The sequence below is a fragment of the Cuculus canorus genome, chromosome W (genome assembly GCF_017976375.1).
Source record: "Cuculus canorus isolate bCucCan1 chromosome W, bCucCan1.pri, whole genome shotgun sequence".
NCBI classification, from domain to species: Eukaryota; Metazoa; Chordata; class Aves; order Cuculiformes; family Cuculidae; genus Cuculus; species Cuculus canorus.
Window position 1 is genome coordinate 13,087,957 of NC_071440.1, and position 24,490 is coordinate 13,112,446.

Here is a 24,490-nt window from a genome sequence, read left to right on the forward strand (position 1 = left end):
TCCTCTCTGCAAGAGACTTTACATCTTTATCTCCTGTATTAATGCTCTGGTTATCTCCTTGTTCTAGTAGGGAATGCCTCCGGCCAACCTGAAAAGGTACCAGTTAATAACAATAAGTATCGACATCCCCTCTTTTTCTTGGGAGTTCCGGAAAATCAATCTGCCATTGTTGCCCAGGCCCGTTGCCTCTTCCAATTTGACCCATTTCTGGTTTGGGGTAATTTTGGGATTAGTCTGGAGGCAAAGGTCACACTGCTGAGTCACTTGTCTCACAGTGGTGTTTATATAAAGCTTCTGCCCTCCCATGTCTCTTCCTGTGTTCTTCTCTCATCAAAGGCCATGTTAAATAAGGGGGAATGATTAGTTTCCCTTGTGGAGTGAGGACTCACCCCTCTTTATTATATGACCCTTCCAGGTCTCTAATAAGTTTCTGATTATCTGATCTTCCTTGGTATATTCTGGCTTAACTTCTAGGGAGATTTGCCTGTCAGGGATCAAAGCCCCTTCTGTTTTTACCTCGCCTTTGGCTGCCAGTTTTGCCTCTCTTCCCACCAGCTCATTTTCTCTCCCCAGTTCCAAATTCACTTTCTGGTGCGCCTTGATGTGCATGGTTGTCGCTTTCTCAGGTAGCTGGATTGCTTCCAGCAGTCTCAGGATCCCTCTGCATGCTTGATGTTTTTGCCCTGGCACGTCTTTTTATTGCTTGAGACAGAGCTGTTTCCATCCATGAACCAGCCCTCCGCGTCTTCCATGGGACTGTTTTTCAGGTCTGAATGGCTCAAGTATGTGGCCTCGATGGTCTCTAAGCAGTCTTGGTGTAGTGGTTGTCCTGTATTTCCACTGAGAAAAGAAGCTGGATTGATGATGTTAGTAACCACAATTCCCATATCATCATGTTCCACCGTTATAGCTTGGTATTTTAGGAACCTTTGTGGAGAAAGCTGTTTTGCGGAATCAAACCCTATAACCCAAAATGAGTTATAAAGCAGGTATGTTTAATGCACTGGTGGGTGCGAGGGAGATAGCTCTGCCCAAACTCACACACCCTATGGCTTAACAAGTGGCTACTTATAGTGTACAGATAGGGGTATACATAATCGTCTAATACATATTTATTACCTATTCCCACTTTGTATTATAATTTGTTCTGGATGAAGTAAGAAGTCTTCTTCAGGATGAAAAAAAGCTTTTCCTTGAACTGTGTACAGACACAGTCTCTTCTGGTTGTTCCAGCTTTCTGCATTCCAATGCCTGTTTATCAGTCTAACTGGCTCCTCCGTTATCAAATCCTAGTGAACACTTTCAACCCTCTCCCTGTCTGCTTTCGCTCATCAAAGCCAGTGCCCACTCTTCGCTTCCAGACACTAACACAGTCATTTTCTGGCCCAGGGTAAATCTTCGTGCCTCCTGGATGTTTAGCTTATAAACAGCCAGGCCCTGGGGCAATCCCTTGCTTCTCATGAGAAAAAAGGAAAAATGGCTTACTCACATCTGGAAGTCCTAAGGCCGGGGCCGACATCAGGGCTTTCCGGGGCCGACATCAGGGCTTTCTTCAGCTGTTCAAAGGCTTGTACAGCCTCTTTGCTCCGTTGAAGGTATTTCTGTTTGCCGGTGGTTAGTGCATACAGAGGTTTAACAAGCAGTCCATAGTTATAGACCCATAGCCGACACCACCCAGTCATCCCCAAGAAAGTTCATAACTCTTTCACTGTTTACGGTCTTGGAGTTTGGTATATTGCCTCTTTTCAGGCCTATCACAAAGTTCTTTGTCCAGTGCTGATTTCATAGCCCAAATAAATAACCTCACGTTGCATTATTTGGGCCTTCTTTTAGATACCTGGTATCCCTGGAGCCCCAAAATATTTAACAGACTCACCATCCAGGTCATGCAAGTGTTGTCTTGGTGGCAATCAGGGTATCATCTACATACTGCAACAGTCTCCCTTCCTCAGGTGGGGCTTCCAGGCCTCAAGATCCTTTGCAAGTTGATTACCAAATATCCAGGTGAGTCGAGTTCTGCACCCGCTTTCAGGGTTTTCCCATTCAAATGCAAGTATTTTCTGGCTGGCTTCATGGAGAGGGAGGCAAAAGTAGGCATCCTTCAGGTCTAAAACAGTAAGCCAGGTTAGTTCAGGTATTAATACAGTTAACAGGGTATATGGATTTGCCACCACCGGGTAAAGGTTTTTGGTTATTTTATTTACAGCCCATAAGTCTCAGGCACATCAGTGGCCCATACCTTGGGGTATACCTGGTTCATGATTTCTTCGCTGATTTTTCCTTCTGTGGGAACACTGGCTAAGGATAAACCCATTATTTGTATACACTGCTGGTCATTTACCTCCAGAGTAATCTCTCCCTTTTCAAATTTGATTATTGCACCCAATTATTCTAATAAATCTCTCCCCAAAAGTGCCTTCAGGGAGTTGGGCATATACAAGAATCTGTGGATGCCCCATTGTATTCCCAGTTTATATCTTACAAGTTCACAAAAACACACCTTTTCACTTTGGCCAGTTGCCCCTTTTACCATGATGTAGTCATTTCCTAGGGACATCAAAGCTTGGTTCAAAACCAAATATGTTGCCTCTGTGTCAACTAAAATTCTATTTTCTTCTCCTCTTTCCCTGGCTTCATTATAACTAGGGGATCCGCTAGGGTGGATTCCCCAGGTCCCTATCAGTCTTCCTACACATGAGCCACTATTCCTTTTTTAGACTAGCCCAAAACCAAAAAACATAGTTGTTGTATTCCTGCCCTTGACCCAGGATCCAGGAGTGTGTTGCGCCGCATTATATCCCTCAGTCGATTTAGGAATTCAGATGGTGATTTAGAGGGACCTTGTTTACTTGTTTGGGAATGGCCCTTTTCATTCCCTTCAAGATTCCATCCTGATACACCTGTAATTTTTCTACATGTTTAGATCTGTCTGGATCCCACATTGGGTCTTGGAGGGGAAACACTCTTTCCAAATTCCCACAGTTTTAAAATCAGTTTTTGGTTTTGGGTTTTTTTGGGGTTTGTTGTTTTTTTTTTTTTCTATCTCGGTCTTCCCAGAGAGGTGCCTGTAAAACTGTTAGAGCAGACCTTTCCTTGATGCAGGAAGATACCGGGTTGTCTGGGAGGGTAGGGGTCCCGTCCGAGTCTGTATCCCATTCCTATGATCGAGGGGGAGGCTTAAGCAAATCAAGTAAATCTTGTTCTGGTGTCTGGTGAATTTTATTTATTCTAGTGCACCCTTGCTCAGTACTGCACGTCACGCAACACTGCCTCAGTTTACCTTTAAATTCTTTGTTATTTTCCCGCTCAAGGGTGAGTACCATAGGGTCCTGTGGCAGCAAAATCCCACTGTCCCTTTGCCACTCTGGATGGTTTCAGAGGGTGAAAAACACTTCATTCCACTTTCCCTCTCTCCTTAAAAACAACATTAGTTGCAAAACAGTACTGCAATCCTCTTCTTACTCATTGAGCCTCTGGCTCCCCCCGCCAATTCCTTCCAATGCTGTAATATGCATCCTAAGGGGCAAGAGGAAATTCTTGCTCGGTTTTGCCCCCATTATACTACCTTCCGACTCTACCTTTCTCTAACTTCCACAAACTGTTTAAGCAATTACAAATGGCTTGTCCCTAAATTCTCAGAGACTTCCCACAAGACTAGCAACAACAATTCCCATCTACAGATTATAGACACTCAGGACAATAGTGATCCCAACCTAGCGGAAAAGCACAATAAAACCTTATGATAGTCTGAACACCAAATCTGATCCATTCCCGCAGCCTGCAGAATTCTGCCCCCCTCCCCCGTCCACGCAAACCTTTTTGCTTTTACACTTTCAAATTATTCTTTTTTTCTCTCACACAGAACACTTAACTCACATTCTGGGAGGGGGAGGGCTAACTCACACACACACAGAAACGCACACATTCCAGGAAGGCGGAAAAGGGAGGGGTACCCTCAGCCACTTCTCCCGTTTTTCTCCTTTTTTATTTTTCTTCTTCTATGCTAGGTATCTTAAAATTTCACCCTTTGCAGCCTTCCATTCCAAAGGTCCAAGGTAAATATACCCATTTGCCGGCTCAATGGACGTTTGGAATTAAAAAGCTTCTTAGGTGCACTCCTAGGATCAAGACAAACAGGGTTTCTAAACAATTTGCAAGTCTTTCAACATTTTGAGCTCAGTCCACCTCTGGCTCCTGTCTATGGAGTAATAACATCCCCCGGTAAGCTATCCCTCTCAATTCCACTGGTACTCTATTATACGTCAAACAATTCACAGAGTGTACTTATGACACAAAACACACAACATATAATGGTGATCTCTCGCTTCGTTCATCTCCGGCTGCTTCCTTTGCAGGAGAGCAGAACCACGGATCGGAACTCTGCACTTGCTTCGTGCTCAATTGCACGTCTCACAGTACCGCGCACTTACATACAAACACTCCACAACATATGAGAAATTTAAAATGAGCTCTTAGCGATGTTAATATATACATGGTACCGATACTGAAGATTTGCAACAGATGTAGAAGATGATAGCTATCCCATGTACGACACTCCTGCTTCCTCATCAAGGAGCACCCAATCCACAATAATATTATAATACTATAATAATATCTATAATAGCATAATTCCTCACCCAGTGTCAAGCGTCTTATGAGAATCTTGGAATTATATTTTTCCCAGTGCTTTGCTATCACAGCAGGGAGCACCCATACCATACCATACCATACCATACCATACCATACCATACCATACCATACCATACCATACCATACCATACCATACCATCGAATTCACTGCTTTTCCCAGGGGCGGGCAGTATCACTCCCTCACCAAGTGCAAGAAGGGGATTTATATCCCCCTTACGACTCACAGGATCTTGGGTAGTGATCCGTACCCCTCATTATCGCATGAGGTGTCCCATGCACGACTTACCGACTCTTACCCTACTTCCCCTGCAGGTACATCCAAATTATCTTACCATATCATACATAAATCACATACCTGGTCTGCCCACTGATGGGCCATCTCTCCCTCCGCAGTGATCATGTAGAGATGGGAGATTCTCTGGAGAAACAGTCCAGGGCGCACCTTAGAATGTCCCCCTCCTCACCAATCCTGCAGTCAGGCAGAGAGAGTGTCCCATCTGGGATGCCAAATTGTTTTGCGAAATCAAACCCTATAACTGAAAATGAGTTATAAAGCAGGTATGTTTATTTCCAGCGCTGGGGTGCAAGGGGGTTGTCCTCCTAGCTTGCACACCATATAATTTAACAAGCGTGCAAAGACACGGATAGTTATAAGCACCTGCTACATATTCATAACTTTCCCCGCTTTATATTATAATTAGTTCTGGAAAGTTCGCTCCAGTCTTGCGCCTGCATAGTGCCTCCTGGTGGTCGTGGGCTGGGGTCTTAGGGATGAAGTAACAAGTCTTCCTCAGGGTGAAAAAAAGTTGTCTGCTTTCACTCATCATTAGAAGCATTTCACTAAGGTCATTGATAGATGACTAGTGTATATTTTTACTTGTTATTTTAACTGATTAAAAATAATAAGCTAGTTTCAACTCAGCATTGCTTGACAAAGAGCGATCTTGCAAGGAAATGCAGATTTGTGACATGATTACATACTTAAAAATATTTACATTAGTAAATAGGATGGTAGTGTTCCTCCAGGTGTGGTGGGTTGACTCTGGCTAGCAGCCAAGTACCCACAGAGACGCTTGCTCACTCTCCCCTCAGTGGGATTGATGTCACCCACAAAACAATCAGTCACTGAAAATAATGAGGATTTACTTAGCACTCCGACAAACAAAAATAAACCACAGGTTCGGATGTCAATCAAGAATCATTACTACACAACTGCCTTAAGAATTCCTAAATTTCACAAATAGTCCTTTAGAAAGATGACCCAAAACACACATAATCACTCACAAAAAGAAATATCTCTCTCAATGGTATAGTACCGAGAAGATAGAACCGCTCGCTGAAAAGGGTGAGGGCTCACTCAGGGATATATACAGAAGAAATTATCACTCACCTAAAGGAGGATGAGGGCACTTAGTCCCAGGGAAGTTACGCTGGCCAGCATCCTGAACCAAGGGGAGTTTCCCAGTCACAGCCTGCTGCTCCATGGAGAACCACTCAAAGGAGGTCTCCAGCAGGGACCTGTTTTATACCATAGTCAGTGTGATCTGTAGTCATTCTGATTGGCTGGGGGCCACATCTTCTGGGACTGTGTGCCTGGCAACAGTTCTCTATCTCCTGCCCCCAGCAGTGTGTGTTTATGAGGAAACATGGAATGGGGGTTTCAGTTCAGTTGGAAAGCCCTTGTCTTTGTGTCTTTGGCCAGCCTGGCATTTTTCAGGTCCTTGGTCTTTATCGGGTCCTTGTCAGGGTGGTCACACTTGTCACAACAGGGAAGAAAATTGGAAGAGCAAAAGTGAGAAAATTTGTGGGTTGATATAAAGACAGTTTAATAGGTGAAGGAAAAGCTGCATGTGCAAGAAAAAATAAGGAATTTATTCATTAATTCACATTAAAAGGCAGATGTTTAGCCATTTCCAGGAAAGCAGGACCCTCAGGTCATGTAACGGTTCCTTGGCAAGACATATGCCATAAACATTAATGTTTCCCCTTCCTCCTCCTTTTCTTGAGCTTTTATTGCTGAGGTATGGCATCATATAGTATTGAATATCCCTTTAGTCAGTTGGGGTTAGCTGTCCCAGCTGTGCCCTCTCACAACTTCTTGTGCACCCCCACAGTCTACTTGGGCGGGTATGATGGGGAAAAAGAGAAAGCCTCCACACTACGTAAACACTGCTCAGCAATAGCCAAGACACTGGTATGTTATTAACACTGTTTAGTCACAAATCCAAACCACAGAACCATATGGGCTGCTATGAAGAATTTTAACTCCATCCCAGCCAGATACAGTATACCAAGTAACTGCTATAGAACAGTACTGGTAAGTCAACTGTCCTTCTAAACCACAGTTTGTATTTCTTTAGCTTATTTTTTTCCCCTGAATAATTTGTCTAATCTGTGAAGCATTTGCCTCTCATCTCATATAAAGTCTATGTCTTTAGTGAAAAGTGATCAGCCTTTTAAAAATCATGTTATGTCACAGGAAAATCCATTCAAAATAAAATATGCAATTTATAGTGATTTATGAAAACCTATTATTAATTAATTCTGATTCAGTAAGAAATGTGGTGCTATCTGTCGTCATTAGTCCTGCATTGTTGACTGCTTTTAGTAAAGAAGGCAAATCTGCTTAGAGTGTATCTGACAAGTAAACATCAACATGTTGTGTGAGCTGAACGCAGGCAGAGCGCAGGAACAATCACAAAGCCACATATAAAATGAAGAGAATAAAATTATTGTTTCTGGGCTGGAATCTCAAGCATGTTGTATGGCCCTGAGTTTCACAGGCCTGTGTTGTCTAAACACAGAGGTTCCACTTGTCAGGCACACAAGGCTAAACAACAATTTAGTATGAGATATGTGGTTTTCTACATCCCAGTTGCAAGTCACTTGAGCGTGTCCATAGTTCCTCCTCACCAATCTTCTGGAATATTCCCACATTCCACCCCCTCACTCAAAAGACCACCTCCGCTGGGGCTGGCAAAACAAAAAGGTGCACATCCAGGCCTGTGAGGTGTAGTGCAAAGCAATTTACAGAGGCATGCAACAAACACACATGAAAAAAAGAATAAATACGCCACTGCCTCAGCTCCTTCAGCTGATATTACCCCAGCTTTGATTACCTGGTGGGGGGTTATTGCCCACACAGATGTCAAGCTACGGCTTGTGCTTTTTCACATTGAACTTCAGTTTGATGTTGGGTTTGTGACATCAATAACACCATTCCAATGCTGTCTCCTCTAGATGAAGTACAGGTATCCGTCGAAGATACCTGAAATACAAGAACTCGAAAATCTGATCTCAACAAAGGATGCAAAATGGAAGGAGCAGTTCGGGTACAGAACCGCACGGCATTTTCAGGGGTGATTCTGTGAATGGTCCGTCCTGACTAACGGGTGGCGGCCCCACCCTGAGCGGGAGCACCACCACAAGAGCTGCACAGCGGCAAAGTGCAGCAGTGAGATCGAGCTGAGCAGGCTGTGATCCGGCCTGTGGCGCAGCAGCTGGGACAGAGCCAGCAGCAGTGGGTGCAGCACGGCACCTCTGGCAGGGCTGCCCGCGGGGGCGCAGGCAGAGGGGGGGCTGCGGGAGGCCCTGCAGGCGGGCACCATTTGGAGCCCTTCTTGGCCATGGTGGGGCCAGAGCACTCCGGCCCTCGCTTGAAGCTGGAGTTGCTGAGGTCGCGGCCAGGGCCCTGGATCTGGCCACTTGGCTGGAGGAGGAGGGGAGCATGGAGCCGGTGGTGGGGCCAGGGACGGGCGGCTTTTTTGCATATACACTAACTTCTGCCACCGGCAAAACATTTCTGATGATGTGATCCCATCTATTTCTGATCATGGGATGCCAGCTTGCACAAGATCCTGCCACATTTGTTTCCTTGTCACCTGTGCTGTAACTCCTTTCGGCTTTGCTGATTTCCTTTTATTGACCACCTGCACAGATGCCCCTGCTACTGCATCTGTAATGTCTCTAAAAGCATGTGTTAGGGTGCCTATGTTACCTGTTACATTTGTTACTGTTGGTACAATCAAGGGTTTTAGTGAGGCAGGCACTTCTTTCAAAAACTGCATTCTGATACTTTTTGTTACTGCTGCACTGTCCGGATTAGATGCCGTACCCACTGTCTGAGCCATCCCCATCTGGAAGAACGAGGCAGTGGCTTTTATTGCTGAACATGACATCATGGGTATGTAAAAATCCTCTGGTCAGTTTGGGTCACAATCCGGGGCAACTCTGAGATCAGCATCTGGCAGAGGGAACACAATCGGGAATGCAGGCATTTCAGAGCTTGGTCCTTGCTAGCCAGTGTGTGTGTCTAAACTGCTGCTTTGCCTGTATTTATCAGGGAAAAGCAGTCTTTGAGTCTTTCTCACAGCAGGGCTGGAATCTCAAGCACGTTGTATGGCCCTGAGTTTCACAGGCCTATGTTAGCTAAACACAGAGGTTCCACTTGTCAAGCACACAAGGCTAAACAACAATTAGTATGAGATATGTGGTTTTCTACATCCCAGCTGCAAGTCACTTGAGTGTGTTTATAATCCCCCTCACTAATCTTCTGTTATATTCCCACACATGTATAATCACTATGTGTGGTACATTAACATTTTATATAAATAAAACTCATTGCACAATATTTTTTATTGAAGAGCTGCTGACTATGCTTCAGAGCTTTTATAAACATAGAAGGCAGTGTTGACATGGGGAAATGAAACTAGTGAAAGAGCATAAAACTCATTAGGTATCCCACACTAACTTCCCATGTGGGTACCAGAATTTCACATTTCTAGTGGAGAAGTATCATTTGTGGATGTTGCAGCCACTGTGCATTTTGTTCACACCATAGTTTATTACATTAATGTAGTTGAATTCACAAATAATATCAGTGAGTCACCACGGCCCAAGACAAAGAGTTATGCCCATATTAGTGCTAGGGAAATATTAAGATCAGAAAGCAAAGTTGTGATTCTTTTGTCTGTTTGATTCTTGTTCTCCAATAAATATCTTGTCCATGTTTTTAAATTATTGAATCAGTTTTGTTTTTTGTTAATATATTTTTTAAATTTACAATAAAGACTATTTGATTTATTTCCCACAGAATCATGAAAAACAGGGATGGAAAAGAACTGCTCATTTATCTGTTAATTTTTTTGCTAAGTGTGATTGTTCATCTGCGCTGTGATTTTTCTTTGGGATGTGTGTGTATTTTTCTGTATTTTTTTATTTTACTTTTATTATTTTTAAACTAATACTCTTCCCAGTTTAGTGCTTCTCAGTTTAGTGCTAAATTACTCACTTGCTGGAACTTCCCTATTTGCCTTTTGAGACTGTTGTATAATTTAGACAATAATTAGGAAGTGTTTTCTAATAATTACCTTTCATGTTTTTTTTCCCTTATAGCTTTTCCTGTAAATTATATGTTCATTTAATTTAGGTTAAATTGATTATATCTGTGTTAGAGATGGAAGAGGCTTTGGAGGCTGAGTGTCAGAGTACAAAAGAGAGAGGGTTCCCCAGTCTCCCCCAGAGCAGGAAAGAACAGGCTCCTGACGAGCAAGCAGCAGGTGGCCAATCCCCCTCACATACAAGAACAGCCCCCAGGAGCACAAGCAACCAGGAGCAGGGCAAACAGGACAGGCAAACAAGGCATGGTGTGTCAGAAGGATGTGGTGCAGCAGTCCATGCAGGCAGGGCACCTCACTGAAAGGGGCATTCCATTGACCGAGTGGGAGTCCTGAGGTACTCAGAACCTAGCACCTAGGCACATTCTGTGACCACCTTCACAGTCAAGGGCATTAATACTACCTGACTCTCAAGGCAGAATGGTGGGCACTCATCTGAGGGCAAAGGCTGCAGCTCCGGCTGGGAGGACTGCACCACCTACCCCAGCAGTGTCTGATGCCTCCACGCAGCTGGAGCTGCAGAGGGGAGAGGCTATGGTGCAGACCTCAGACTGCAGGAAGTGTCTTGACCTCTCTCCTGAGGCAGGGGCAGGTGGCAGAGCTGCCTGCAAAAGGTGTGCTCAGGCGGAGGAGCTCCTGCAGCAGGTGGCTGAGCTGGAGGAGGTAGTGAGAAGGCTGCATAGCATCAGGGAGGCTGAGAAGGAGCTGGATAGTTAGTTCCAGGTGTAGTTTGCAGTGGTCTCACAGCCCACGGCCAATCAGCTGAAAACTTCTCTACCCGTACACAGAGAGGGGAGGGGGGACAATAATGCAGAAGAATGGAAGCTTGGAATAGCAAAGATCAGCAGGAGGAAGAGGCTTACCCCAAAGCCTGAGGTTCCCTTGCAGAACTGCTTCATTGCTCTGCAGATGAAAAAGGAAACACCTGTCGCATCCAGAGAGACACTGGAGCTGGGTAAGGCAGACTGATCTCTTCCCCAGATAACAACCAGCACAACGAAGAAAAGGTGACGGGTGATAGCAGTGAGAGACTCTCTTCTGAGAGGTACAGAGGCACCCGTTTGCCAACCCGACCCACTCTCCAGAGAGGCGTGCTGCCTACCAGGGCCTCATATCAGGGATATCTCCAAGAGACTACCAAGCCTTGTACAGCCCACTGACTACTATCTGCTGTTGTTGTTTCACATGGGCACCAGTGATACAGCCAGGGGTAGCTGAGGGGTATCAAGAGGGATTATGGAGCCTTGGGAGTGGTGGTAAAGGGCTCTGGAGCACAGGTAGTTTTTTCATGAATCCTCCCAGTCAAAGGGATGGGGTTTGAAAGGGCCAGTCGAGTCTGGCAAATCAACAAGTGGCTACAGGACTGGTGTCACAGCTGGGGCTTTGGCTACTTAGACCATGGGACTTGCTTTGAGAAACCTGGTCTACTGGTGGCTTATGGGGTCCATCTGTCAGAGAAGGGGGAGAAGATCTTTGATCATAGGCTTGCCAGGCTGGTGAAGAGGGCTTTAAACTAAAGTTGCTGTGGGAGGGGAACCTCAATCCATCCCAGTTTGATGCCAGTGCCAGCAATAGATGCCCAGTGCCTGGAGAAGGAACACAGGTCAGCAGGAGACCACTTGAAGAGAAACATAAAGGATTTCCAACCAGTCAGACAGCTTCATCCGGGGGCCAACACAAGCACCTCCTATACAAGGACAGGCTGAGAGAGTTGGTCAGGGGAGACCTTCTAGCAACCTTCCAGTACTTAAAGAGGGCCTACAGGAAAGCTGGGGAGGGGTTCTTTATCAGAAAGTGCAGTGATAGGATGAGGTTTTAATGGTTTTAAGCTGAAAGAGGGGAGATTTAGATTAGATGTTAAGAAGAAAGTTTTTCATGTGAGGGTGGTGAGGCACTGGAACAGGTTGCCCAGAGTAATGGATGCCCCATTATTGGAGGTGTTCAAGACCAGGTTGGATGTGGTTTTGAGCAACCTGGTCTAGTGGAAGGTGTCCCTGCCCATGGTAGGGATATTGGAACTAGATGATCTTTAAGGTCCTTTCCAACTCAAACCATTCTATGATTCTATGAATTTGGGTCATGTCTATATACAGAAGATATATGAACTAGTCCACACTGATTCTCTGTAGCATGCTCAAATCATTTCCGGATTGGGTGCCCTATACTACTTGTGAAAGTTTGCTTCTTTACACATGAACGCACTCAGCACTTCAGAAAGTGCTAGACAAGTAGCATGGCAAGTTGTAGGCAATCCAGGAGACTCCTGGAGTGCATTGAAGATAATTTCTTAGTCCATCTAATAAAGACATCCACCTGAGGGGATGCAATACTGGACCAGATAGTCACTAATACAAGTGAGCTCATCAGTGCCATTAGGATTGGAGGCAGCCTGGGCTGCAGTGATCACGCGCTGGTGGAGTTCAAGGCCCAGAGGGATATGGGACAGGCAAGGAGTGTAGTCAGGACCCTACATTTCAGGAAAGCAGACATCCATCTCTTCAAGGAGCAATTAGGTAGGACCCGCTGGGACACGGTCCTCAGGGAAAAGGGAGCAGAACAGAGCTGGCAGATAATTAAGAATGTTTTCCATAAAGCACAAGAGCACTCAGTCCCAAGATATAGGAAATCAGGCAGAGAAGAGAGCAGCATGGCTAAGTCAAGACCTGCTGGTCAAACTCAAGAAGAGGGAACTGCACAGGCCGTGCAAGCAGGGACAGGTAACCTGGGACGTGTATAGAGACGCTGCTTGGTTGTGTAGGGATGAAGTAAGGAAGGCCAAGGCGCAGCTGGAGCTGAACTTGGCAAGGGAAGTGAAGACTAACAAGAAGGGGTTCTACAGGTATGTCAGTCAGAAAAGGAAGGTTAAAGAGAACGTACGCCTACTGATGGTTGAAAACGGTGACCTCGTGTCAACAAATGAGGAGAAGGCTGAGGTATTCAACAACTTCTTTTCCTCAGTCTTCACTGACAACTGCTCTCCTCACCCCTCCTGGGTCATGGGACAGCAAGATGGTGACCAGGGGGGTAAACCCCCTCCCACAGTAGAGGAGGATAAGGTTCATGACCACCTGAGGAACCTGAACATGTAGAAGTCTATGGGACCTGATGAGATGCATCCCAGAGTCCTGAGAGAATTGACTGATGTGGTTGCCAAGCCACTCTCCATGATATTTGAAAAGTCGTGGCAATCAGGAGAAGTCCCTGGTGATTGAAAGATGGGTAACATTGTGCCCATTTTTAAAAAGGGTAGAAAAGATGACCCTGAGAACTACCGACCTGTCAGCTTCACCTCTGTGACTGAGATCATGGAACAGATCCTCCTAGAAGCTATGCTAAAGCAGATGGAGGACATGGAGGTGATTAATGGCAGCCAGCATGGCTTCACCAGGGGCAAATCCTGCATGACCAACTTCGTGGCTTTCTATGATGAGGTAACTGCAGCAGTGGATATATGTAAACCTACGGATGTGATTGGCTCGAAGATCCGTGACAAGTGGTGTCCCTCAGGGGTCCGTACTGGGACCAGTGCTGTTTAATATCTTCATCAATGATATTGACAGCGAGACTGAGTGCACCCTCAGCAAGTTTGCAAGTTTGCAGACACCAAGCTGAGTGGTGTAGCTGCCACACCGGAAGGATGGGATGTCATCCAGAGGGACCTGGACAGGCTAGAGAATTGGGCCTGTGCAAACCTCATGAGTCCAAGTGTAAGGTCCTGCACCTGGGTTGGGGCAATCCCCCTTTTCAGTACACGATGGGGGATGATGTGATTGAGAGCAGCCCTGCAGTGAAGGACTTGGGGGTGTTGGTTGGATGAGAAGCTTGACATGAGCTGGCAATATGCACTCACAGCCCAAAAGGCCAACCGTATCCTGGACTGCATCAAAAGAAGCATGGCCAGTAGGTTGAGGGAGGTGATTCTGCACCTCTATTCCTCTCTTGAGAGACCCCACCTGAAGTATTGTGTCCAGTTCTGGAATCTTCAACATAAGAAGGATATGGATCTGTTGGAACAGGTCCAGAGGAGGGCTACAAAGATGATGGGAGGGCTGGAGCACCTTCCCTATGAGGACAGGCTGAGAGAGCTGGACTTGTTCAGCCTGGAGAAGAGAAGGCTCTGAGGAGACCTTATAGCAACCTTCGTATACCTGAAAGGGGCCTACAAGAAAGCTGGGGAGGGACTGTTCACAAAGGCTTGTAGTGATAGGACTAAGGGCAATGGGCATAAACTGGGGAGGGCAGATTTAGACTAGACATAAGGAAGAAATTTTTCATGATGAGAGTGGTGAGGCACTGGAACAGGTTGCCAAGGGAAGTTGTGGATGCTCCATCCCTGGAGGTGGCCAGGTTGGATGGGGCCTTGGGCAGCCTGATCTAGTGGGACGTGTCCCTGCGCATGGCAGGGGAGTTGGAACTAGATGATCTTTAAGGTCCCTTCCAACCCAAACTTTTCTATGACTCTATGAAAATGTCTGTATGGGAGGCAGATTAAGTGCAGAGTTGCTATTATGCAGTGAACTCATATCTCAGATGACAGTGCACCAGCATCCTTATGTAGACAACAGTGTATGTGATGAAGGGCTAATCCTGTTTCATATCCAGAACATTAGAACATTTTTGGTTTTTCATTTGTTGGGTTTTTTTTTTTCAGAACAGATTCTCTGATTTCTTCAGTAATGTAGTTTGTTCTTAATGTAATTCACATATGGGAGTCTTTCAAAGGCAAAAATCACAGTGTTGGAACATAGCTGTAACTGAAAACTAATAGGAAAGAAGTAACAAATAGTATCTGACTTTGAGATAACAGTTGTCACAGCCCACTTTAAAAGAAAGTGAGTTCTTTTTTCCCCAGCACGGTGGCCGAGTAATTAAAAATCACTCAGAGGTATAGGTGTACGCTATATCTTGTACTAAATAAGATGCATGCCCTTAAAACACTGGACTCAAATGATTACACTGGATTCAAACGATCACACTGGATTCAAACGATCAGAAAACCCCCACGGGCCAGAGCACAGACAGGAAAAGCCGCAGCCTCAAAAGTGACCAAAACAGCCTGTCAGTGGCAACGCTTCGCAACAGTGTAACAACCTCTTAACTGAGCCCAAAACAGTACCAAGAGCTCTAATGTTTCCTGGAGTCACACCCAAAATCAAATCAAAACCGCCTGGTACTGCCTGCTGCAGCTGCACGTGTTGCAAAGAGAAAAGGAGAAAAGAAGAAAAGGAAAAAAGCTAGGAAAGGATAAAAGAGTTACAAGAGACAAATAGTTGCAAGAGATGAGAGAGAGTCACCACCTTTGGAGTTCCACATGTAGTAGCATGTGTTTCTTTGTCCAGCGGGTCCAGAAGATGGTGAGTGTCCACACACAACACAAACACCAGACATGACAAAGGACAAACAGACAAAGAGAAAGAGAGAGTTGCAGAGAGAGAGAGAGAGAGAGAGAGAGAGAAAACAGACAAAGACAACAGACAAACAAAGAGAGACAAGATAAACAAACAAACAGAGACGAAATTACAGAGTTGCACAGAGAGAGCTTCAGGCCTTTGCAGTGTTTTATAAACTCTCTGACCCCGCCCCTCACCTGATCAGGTGGGGGGGACAGGTAACAGGCTCAGGCATGTCCCTCCTCCCTAGGCAAGTCCAGACATGCTCTCCAGCACTTCCGGCCTTGCACTGAAGCTGGGGTCCATACACCTGCTTTGAGCCATTCAACTCATGCCAGGCCATGACAAGTTGTCTTCCTCGTGTTGAACTTTTCACCTTCTTCCCTCCTTGCACATGCTCTTAGAGAGCCTAGGCCATCTTCAGGTCTTGTCTGTCCCAGCTGGTGGTCCTTCCCATGTCCATTGTACCAGTCCTTGTTATCTGGCTTCAACTAGATACAGTCCCTGCCCCGCTAAAGAAACCTCTGTGTCAGAATTCTATATTTTAATTAATTCAAACTTATAACTTTTAACAAATGGGTCCACACAACAGTTTCAGGAACTTTCAGATGCAGGCATTTCTTCAGTCTTCTGAAGCTACACTCTAATTAAAAACTGAACTCTCCAGTCAGTCCTGTGAAAAAGCCTGATAAGAGCCAGAGAGTTTGTTAATGTTTGTGCTTAATGAACTAAGACCCTAGTTCAGGTTCCAGATAGCGCAAGAACTGTGACTGATAATGCATTGGCAACATCTGTTTCTGAACACCTGGTAGTGAGGTAGAAGGTATTGTTTCTTGGACTGCTTCAAATTGAGAAGCAGATAGCTTTGCTATGAGTTAAGTTTTAGTGTACAAGAAAGAAATTCTACCACCAGCAAGATTAACAATTAAACCAATGACTGTGAAGGAACCATTGGAACGGGTCCAGAGGAGGGCTACAAAGATGATCAGAGGGCTGGAGCACCTCTGCTATGAGGACAGGCTGAGAGAGTTGGGCTTGTTCAACCTGGAGAAGAGAAGGCTCCAGGGAGACCTTATAGTGGCCTTCCAGTACCTGAAGGGGCTACAAGAAAACTGGGGACGGACCGTTTACAAGGGCATGCAGGGGTAGGACAAGGAGAGATGGCTTTAAATTGGAGAGGGGAAGATTTAGACTAGATATTAGGAAGAGATTCTTCACAGTGAGGGTGGTGAGGCGCTGGAACAGATTGACCAGGGAAGTTGTGGATGTCCCATCCCTGGAAGTGTTCAAGGCCAGGTTGGATGGGGCCTTGAGTAGCCTGGTCTACTGGGAAGTGTCCCTGCCCGTTGCAGGGGGGTTGGAACTGGATGATCTTTAAGGTACCTTCCAACCCAAACCATTCTATGATTCTAAGGTAAATTGAACAAAAATGTCACACTGTTCAAATCTTCCTTATTGCCCTACACAGAAACATAAAGCAGACTTACAACAGTGTGCACTCTACTGCTTAGAATGGCTTATTTTTTTATGCTGCAGGGTTTTTGCATGTTAAGCAAAGTAAGTATCAGTGTAGCAGATGTAGCATTGAGAACTGCAACACGGTGAGAAATGTCAGTGGCAGTCTATACCATCTTTGCTGTTAGATGCACTTAGGTGAACTGAGATTGGAGCCTGAAAGTTCATTTCCTTTCATGTGACTCTTAGTGTCTTTTGTTGTATTTTTCCCCCTAAGCTTATGTTTTTAGAAGGAAAAAATACAGTTCTGATTAATTTTCAAGTAGGTCGTGTTGAATAGCTGACATGACTGTAAATTTCATGTAGTAGTTCTGCCTCTCAATGAATATAATTTTTATTATGTGACACAAATTTAGTATGTTTTAGGAAGAGAATAGGAAGGGTGTTTCTAGTGCAAAATATACTTAATAGCAAATAAAAAGCAGTGGTTTTAGGGAAGAGAATTAACAGGAGGAGATGCATGGGTACATGGAAGCCAACTGGCTGAAGCAATTTTGCAATCAGAATAAATGAGTAAAATGTGCTGTAGGTGAATTAGTTTTTTACTGAGGAGTAAAGAGGAAATGTTAGTAATCTAAGTATCCATCTGTTATTTCCTCCGGCTTTTAAAAAAACCTGTCACTTATCTGTACTAAACTGAGTAGTTCTTGAAGCTAATTGCAGATATGCTTACCCAGGGGCCAAGAAGCTGAGTGTGGGGAAGGAAACAGAGCAGAGTTTCTGCTCCAGGTCTTGCCTTACAGGGCAGGCTGGTCTGCCTACAGCAAACTGGGTGCCTGATGGCTCTTCCCACTAGCCTTCCTACTTATTTGGCAGGGAAAGTGCTCCAGATCTCACCAATTTACCTGTTTGTCTGGTGCTGTGAAACAGCCCAAGTCTTAAAACTTTATTTCTCAGAAAATTGTCAAATGACAGTGAAATGGACACAACTGAGAAGGTAACTTGAGGCAGAAGAAGGGCTGGGAATGAACCAGCAAGAGACTACCCACTGAATCCAGATATATCCAGAATAGTTTGTCTGACTGTGTCCTGAGTAACAAACTGAAAGAGGCTAGGTATGATATCTTGGTACTCTTTGCCATCTCCTGTACAGCTGAAAGAATTGGTTTTGTCTTTATGGAGTTTGAAAATATCAAATTATTTTTAATAAAGAATTTTAATAAAGAATTCCCAATGGGGAAAAATGTGTCTTTTGGCGTAAGCTGCTGGAAGTAATCAAGAGAGCTTTAAACTAGATTCAATGAGGGAAAGAGGGATGCTAGCAGGATTGCAGTAGGTAAGCCAAGGGTTGGCATGGCATTGCCTGAGTGTGGTAATACTAGTGGGAACATTTACAGTGGCTCCTGGGAGCACAGAGCACTCAGGAGCACATCTGAAATGCTTGTACCCCAGTGCACACAGTATGAGAAACAAGCAGGATGAACTGGAAGTGTTGGTCAACTCCCAGAACTATGATGTCATTGACATTAGTGAGACTTGGTGGAATGACTGGAGTGCTGGGATGGAGGGCTACAGGCTGTTCAGGAGGGATAGGCAGGGCAGGTGAGATAGAGGTGTTGCACTGTATATAAGGGAGAGGTTTGATTGTACAGCTTTTATGGTTAGTGATGATATGGTTGAGAGCCTCTGGGTGAGGATTAGGGAGATGGGAAATAAAGCAGATGTTGTAGTAGGTGTCTACTACCGATCATCCAGCCAGGATGCAAGTACTGATGAGTTACTCCGTAGGCAATAGGAGAAGTCTCTGGATCAGTAGCTCTGGTCCTTATGGGAGATTTCAACTTCCCAGACATCAGCTGGGAATATCATACTGCTGTGACAAGCACGTCTTGGAAATTCTTGAAGTTTGTAGGAGAGAACTTCTTGTCACAAGTACTCAGTGAGCCAACTAGGAAAAATGCCCTCCTAGACTTGCTGTTTGTGAACAGAGAAGGACTTGTGGGGGATGCGATGGTAGGTGGCTGTCTTGGCCACAGTGATCATGAAATGGTTGAGTTTAAAATTTTCAGTGTAACAAGAAAAAAGGACAGCAGAGTTGCAACCCTGGACTCCAGGAGAGCAAACTTTAAGCTATTCAGGGAGCTACTTAGCAGAGTCCCCTGGTAATCTGCTTTTGAGGGCTTACGAGTCCATGAGTGCTGGTCAGTCTTTAAGAGCCATCTTTTAGAAGCACAGGAGCAGGCAATTCCACTAAGTTGTAAGTCAAGCAAGCAGGGCAGAAGACCAGCTTGGCTGAACGGGGAACTCCTTGTGGAGATCAAGAGGAAAAAGAAACTATGATCTCTGGAAGCGAGGTCAGGCTTCACAGGAGGATTGCAGAGCTGTGGTTTGTTTATGCAGGGAGAAGACACACAAGGCCAAGGCCCAACTGGAGTTGAAACTGGCCAGTGTTGTGTCAGATAGCAAGAAGGGCGTTTTAAAATATGTTAATAGCAAGAGGAGGTCTAAAGAAAACATTGGACCAATACTTGTTGAAGATGGTCACCTGACAAATAGGGATGAAGAAAAAGCAGAGGCATTCAATGCTTTCTTTGCCTCAGCCTTTAATAAAACTGATAGACCTTGGGCTGCCTGGTCCCCTGAGTTGGAGGACCACGAGTGTGGGAACAGTGACTTTCCATTTGTGGACACTGAAATTATAAGGCACCAGATGTATCAGCTGAAAGTTCACAGGTCCATGGGAATGAATAGGATTCATCCCAGAGTACTGAAGGAGCTAGCGGATGTTACGGCATGACCCCCCTCGATCAAAAGGTCTTCGGAGTCAGGGGAGGTCCATGCTGACTGGAAGCTAGTCAATGTTATTCCAATTTACAAGAAGGGTGTGAAGGAAGACCCATCCGGGAACCTGCAGACCTGTGAGTCTAACCTCACTTCCTGGAAAAATTATGAAGATCATGCTGGGTGCAATTGAAAGGCATTTAAAGAATAATGCAGTCCTCAGGCACAGTCAACATGGGTTCACAGAGGGAAAGTCCTGTTTACCTAATTTGATCTCCTTCTACGATAAGATCGTCTGCCTGGTGGATGAAGGGAAGGCAGTGGATGTAGTTTTCTTGGATTTTAGGAAGACTTTTGATACTGTCCCTCACAGCATCCTTTTGGACAAGATGTCCAGCTGTGAGATGAGCAGGTTCATGGTGTGCTGGTTGAAGGTTTTGTTCTCTTTTTTCATCTTCCTGTTGCAGAACCTGCAAAACAGGTTATAGCCTTGTCAAAGAGGTAGAAAAGAAGGAGGAAAGACTTTCTGAACATTATGAGAAGCCAAAAGTGCCTCTGAAAATGAATGTGTGATATGTTTTTAATCTTACTTTGAGACTGATGGTGAATTCTGAATAATGAAAATATCTGAGGTTTTGTCCTTAACAAAACTTGTCTATCTTCTTAGTGCAGCTAATGAAGGAGTAAGGTGCTATTGGCACTGTTCCTGAACTGCTTTTCACTCAGACTGTATTTAGAAGTGTAAAAGTGAACAAATAAGTTTGTGTTACGTGTGGGCTCATGTCACGATTTAGCCCCGACCCGTCCCAATTTCGGCAGCTAAAACCAAGCAATTGAGCTCCCAATTCCATTCCTCCCTCCACCCACAGGGAAAGGGGAAAGGGAAACGAGAGGAAAAGACTTGTGGGTTGGAAACTAAAACTAAAACAGCTTTAATGTCATAATGATAGCAATAATGACAATAAAATTTAAAATACTATTAATAAGAAAATAATAAAATATATACAAATATAAGAAATTGCGCCCCCACCCCTGATGACTGCATCACCACAGATGCTGCAGGGCAGGCACAGGGAAGAGTCAGCGACAGGAGGGAGCTGGACTCAGGAACTGGATTCAGGAATGCATGAATTCGGGGCAAACAGACAGACGAGGTCCTCATTGGACATCGGCCGTTGAAGAAGAGGGTGAGACCCTCATGATCTCTCATTTTTACACGGAGTATGATGTCTATGGGATGGAATACTCTGTTGGTCAGTTTGGGGTCACCTGTCCTGTCTGCTCCTCCCTGCAGGTGCAACTCTTTTTCAATTCTTTCACTTATGGCATTCTATCAGCTCGAGGGTGGTCTTGCTTACTATAGGTATAAGTATAAGCAATGGCCTTTCTGCATACCAATGCCTCGTGTTATCACTTCTAAAGAGAAACGCTGTCTGAAAAACACGCAGTTAACTTTCAGAAAATGAAGTTACTTAGAAGAGACTTGCCTGAAGTTAGAAAACTGATTCTACTTTAGCTCAAACCAGAACAGCTCAGCATCTAAGCAATCCTAAAATACGTACTGGAACATCTGATGCTGCATCATCTTGCATGCTTAACTTGTCATGCATTTCTCACAGCATCCTTCTGGACAAGTTGTCCAACAGTGAGATGAGCAGGTTCACGGTGTGCTGGTTGAAGAACTGGCTGAAGGGCAGAGCTCGGAGGGTTGTAGTGGATGGGGCTACATCTGGCTGGAGACCAGTCACCAGCGGTGTTCTCCAGGGCTCAATTCCAGGGCCAGTTCTGTTCAATATTTTTATCGGTGATCTGGATGCAGGAGTTGAATGCACTGTTAGCAAGTTTGCCAATGATACCAAACTGGGAGTTGCTGTTGACTCTCTCGAGGGACAAGAGGCCTTGCAGAAGGATCTGGATAAATTGGAGCATTGGGCTATGATTAATGGGATGAAATTTAACAAGAACAAATGCCGTATTCTAGGATGGAGTAACACTGGGCACTAGTATAGACTGGGAGAGGAGAGGCTGGAGAGCAGCCCTGCAGAAAGGGATCTGGGGGTGCTGGTTGACAGCAGGCTCAATAGGAGGCAACTGTGTGCCCTGGCAGCCAAGAGGGCAAATGTGGGATGCATCAAACACAGTATAATCAGCTGGTCAAAAGAGCCGATTATCCTGCTGTAGTCAGCGTTGGTGCGACCTCACCTTGAGTACTGTGTGCAGTTCTGGGCCCTGCAATTTAAGAAGGATGTTAAGATACTGGAACGTGTCCAGAAGAGGGCAACAAAGTTGGTGAAGGGGCTGGAAGGCATGCCCTATGAGAAGCGGATAAGGACTTGAGTTTGTCCAATTTGGAGAAAGGGAGACCTGAGGGGTGACCTCATTGCTCTCTACAGCTTCCTGAGGAGGGGAAGTGGAGAGGGAGGTGCTGATATCTTCTCCCTGGGATCCAGTGGTAGGACGCATGGGAATCATTCAAAGTTGTGCCAGGGGAGGTTTAGACTGGACATTAGGAAGCATTTCTTTACGAAGAGGATGGTCAAACACCGGAACAGGCTTCCTAGAGAGGTGGTCGATGTCCCAAGCTTGTCAGTGTTTAAGAGGCATTTGGACAATGTCCTTAATAACATGGTTCAACTTTTGGTTGAATGTGGAAAGCTTCTTTGGAAAACTGTTCATTCAGTTGACTGAGGTAGGTCACTGGAACAAGCACATCCCACAATACATTATGATTTAGTCAGTCTTTACTTGCTCTCATAAAGTCAAAGCAAAAAGGAGTTATTATCATAGAATCATAAAATAGTTTGGGTTGGAAGAGACATTAAAGATCATCTAGTTCCAACCCCCCTGTCATGGGCAGGGACACCCCACTAGATCAGGCTGCCCAAGGCCCCATCCAACCTGGTCTTGAACACCTCCAGGGATGGGGCATTCACAACTTCCCTTGGCAACCTGTTCTAGTGTCTCACCACTCTCACGGTGAAGAAATTATTTCTTACGTCTATTCTAAATCTGCCCCTCTCCAGTTTATATCTGTTCCCCTTGTCCTATCATCACGAGCCTTTATGAACACTCCCTCTCCAGCTTTCCTGTAGGCCCCCTTCAGGTACTGGAAAGTCGCTATAAGATCTCCTCGGAGCCTCCTCTTCTCCAGATTGAACAAGTCCAGCTCTCTCAGCCTGTCCTCGTATGGGAGGTGCTCCAGCCCTCCGATCATCTTTGTAGCCCTCCTCTGGACCCGTTCCAACAGTTCCATATCCCTCTTACATTGAGGATTCCAGAACTGGACACAGTATTCCAGATGAGGTCTCACAAGAGAGGAATAGAGGGGCAGAATCACTTCCCTCTACCTGCTGGCCATGCTTCTTTTGATGCTGCCCAGGGTACGGTTGGCCTTATGGGCTGCGAGCGCACAGGGACATTAGGCTCATGTCGAGCTTCTCATCAACCAGCACCCCCAAGTCCTTCTCTGCAGGGCTGCTCTCAATTACATCATCCCCTATTGTGTACTGAAAACGGGGATTGCCCCGATTTCACTTGCGCTTGGCTTTCTTGAACCTCATGAGGTTCTCACAGGCCCACTTCTCCAGCCTGTGCAGGTCCCTCTGAATGACATCCTATCCTTCCACTGTGGCAGCTGCACCACTCAGCTTGGTGTCATCTGCAAACTTGCTGAGGGTGCACTCAGTCTCGCTGTCAATATCATTGATGAAGATATTAAACAGCACTGGTCCCAGTACGGACCCCTGAGGGACACCACTTGTCACGGATCTTCGAGCCAATCACATCCGTAGGTTTACATATATCCACTGCTGCAGTTACCTCATCATAGAAAGCCACGAAGTTGGTCATGCAGGATTTGCCCCTGGTGAAGCCATGCTGGCTGCCATTAATCACCTCCATGTCCTCCATCTGCTTTAGCATAGCTTCTAGGAGGATCTGTTCCATGATCTCAGTCACAGAGGTGAAGCTGACAGGTCGGTAGTTCTCACGGTCATCTTTTCCACCCTTTTTAAAAATGGGCACAACGTTACCCTTCTTCCAGTCACCAGGGACTTCTCCTGATTGCCACGACTTTTCAGATTTCATGGAGAGTGGCTTCGCAACCACATCTGCCAATTTACTCAGGACTCTGGGATGCATCTCATCAGGTCCCATAGACTTCTATATGTTCAGGTTCCTCAGGTGGTCATGAACCTGATCCTCCCCTGTGGGAGGGGGTTTACCCCCTGGTCACCATTTTGCTGTCCCATGACCCAGGAAGAGTGAGGAGAGCAGTTATCAGTGAAGACTGAGGCAAAAAAAAGTTGTTGAGTACCTCAGCCTTCTCCTCGTCTCTTGATACAAGGTCACCTTTGATAGCAAGGTACATAGGATTATTTACTGCACAATGGACAGGGTCAGACAAAGCTGTCAGTGAGACTCTCCCGTTGAGTCGTGAGGTTCAGAAAGGACCCTCTTGCTTTCTAAACTCCTTCTCAGAGAGGAGTGTAGGTGCGGCTGGATCCACACATCCCCAGACTTGGTCAATGCTTTATGTCCAAAAGATTATATATATATATATATATATAGTCCCTCTCCAGCTTTCCTGTAGGCCCCCTTCAGGTACTGGAAGGTCGCTATAAGATCCCCTCGGAGAACATAGTAATGTTTCTGGAACATTTTGAAACTGCCTATGCTCACAAGCAGTTTGTATCTTAACTTTGTGAATAATACTAGTGTCTCTGTTGAAGTTACATTTCGGTGTTGGAAATCTGTCTTTTATGCACCATGTTCTTTTTTTTAAGCTAACTGTATGTTTGCTTGGTTATTTTTCTATAT